Source organism: Poeciliopsis prolifica, unplaced genomic scaffold, assembly GCF_027474105.1.
Source record: "Poeciliopsis prolifica strain line A6 unplaced genomic scaffold, Auburn_PproV2 SCAFFOLD179, whole genome shotgun sequence".
NCBI classification, from domain to species: domain Eukaryota; kingdom Metazoa; phylum Chordata; class Actinopteri; order Cyprinodontiformes; family Poeciliidae; genus Poeciliopsis; species Poeciliopsis prolifica.
This window is the reverse complement of record NW_026562554.1, coordinates 191,145-193,245: the sequence shown is the minus strand read 5'-3', so window position 1 is coordinate 193,245 and position 2,101 is coordinate 191,145. Positions and strand designations below refer to the sequence as shown.

The 2,101-nt window shown below is 37.1% G+C and overlaps 1 pseudogene; it reads right to left on the bottom strand.

The window, feature by feature from the left end:
* Positions 1 to 645: 645 nt before the first annotated feature.
* LOC129356584 (gastrula zinc finger protein XlCGF8.2DB-like) lies at positions 646 to 1,779 on the bottom strand (annotated as a pseudogene).
* Between the last annotated feature and the right edge of the window lie 322 nt (positions 1,780 to 2,101).

Below are 2,101 nucleotides of genomic sequence, written 5' to 3'. Positions count from 1 at the left end.
ATTAATATGAATGCTACAATAAGATTCTGGAACATTGAAACTTTGTGAGACGATTACTTGTTATAATGCATAAATGAATAACGCTGAAAAAGAATGATTAAATGTTTTTAATCCAAACAAGATAATTACTTATTGTAAGGCATGAATATATTTGTAAGCAAAGCAATTACAAAGTGACAGCAAGAAAATCTCTCAAGGAAACTGTTGGATCTGAACACAAAACATTTATCAAACATTTCACAATATGACGAAAGAGATACAGTTGAAGTTTTAAATGCAATAGAATTGAATGGAGAGCCAGCTTCAGGACGTCTGCTATCTCCGTCTCCAGGCCAGTTCTAACGTGCTCTCATACAACTCAATATTTTACATTGAGGCGTTGCTTACAAATCATTTGCATAGAAGGAGACCAGATTCAGTCACAAGTCTCTGCTCAAACAATGTTGTCATCCTGCATCCATGCAGCTGTTGTCTTCCAAGCACATTTTCGTAGCTCTTGAAGATCCTGTCTGTAATTTCTTGAGGTTATAAAAACTTTTCTTGTTTCTTGTTTCTCTGGGCTACAAAACAAGAGTTTCTCAGGACTTCTAGTCTTTGATCCATTCTCCTGCTAAGGTGATAACATTTTCTTTTGACTGGCATTTTTCGTCTAGTCAAGCTATCAGTGTAGCTGCGGCTTCAGGCATTTTGCTTCTCAAATCGGCCTGCTTCCTACTGCTACAAACACACATCCTTGGTGCAAATAAATATCACATTTAACAACTTAATTAAAAAATTTCCACCACTTTATAGATGTAAACCCTCCAGTAAATAACACATTTTTATTACAATGACATTTATAGTGAACTTTTAAGACTTTTCACCAGTGTGAATCCTCATGTGCCGAGTTAAATCCTGTTTTTGACGAAAACTTTTTCCACAGTTCCCACATGAAAACGGCTTTTCACCATGTGAATCCTCATGTGCCGAGTTAAATGCTGTTTTTGACTAAAACGTTTTCCACAGTTCACACATGAAAACGGCTTTTCACCAGTGTGAATCATCATGTGCTGAGTTAAATCCTGTTTTTGACTAAAACTTTTTCCACAGTTCACACATGAAAACGGCTTTTCACCAGTGTGAATCATCATGTGCTGAGTTAAATCCTGTTTTTGACTAAAACTTTTTCCACAATTCCCACATGAAAACGGCTTTTCACCAGTGTGAATCCTCATGTGCTGAGTTAAATGCTGTTTGCGACAAAAACTTTTTCCACAGTTCACACATGAAAACGGCTTTTCACCAGTGTGAATCCTCATGTGCTGAGTTAATGCCCGTTTTTCACTAAAACTTTTTCCACAGTTCACACATGAAAACGGCTTTTCACCAGTGAATCATCATGTGCTGAGTTAAATGCTGTTTTTGACTAAAACTTTTTCCACAGTTCACACATGAAAACGGTTTTTCACCAGTGTGAATCCTCATGTGTTGAGTTAAATGCTGTTTTCGACAAAAACTTTTTCCACAGTTCACACATGAAAACGGTTTTTCACACTCATGAATTCTGATATGATCACTGACAGCATATTTGGCAGTCAATTGTTTTTTACAGATGGCACCTGATAAAGGTTTTCTTTTGTCCTGATGTTGGTTCTCAGTTTCATCAGGCTTTTCTAACATGTCTTGGTTCCTGTTTGGTTCTGATTCAGTTTGGTATGTTTGCTGATCAACAGGAACCACCATGCAGGTATCAGTCTCCTGTTTTAATGCAATCTGTTCTTCACCCTGACTGCAGTAAACTTCTTTCTCTTCCACTTTTATCTGCAGGTGTTCTAGATCCTCTTTCTTCTTTTATCTGATGTTCTTCTGGCTCTTCCTGTTCTTGTTTCACCTGCAGAGGTTCTAACTCCTCCTGGTCCAGAGTGGATCTCCTCTCCTGGTTATAAACGTTACACTTCAGGGAATCTGGACAAGCAAACAGATAAAAAGAATAAGTGTTAACTTTACTGAAGTAAATAGTAGAAATTGTTCACAGTTTAAGACACAAATGAACAAAATAACATTGAAAATTCAACAGCGTAGACAGAGATACACATCAGTCAACAAATCCACCTGACATTTG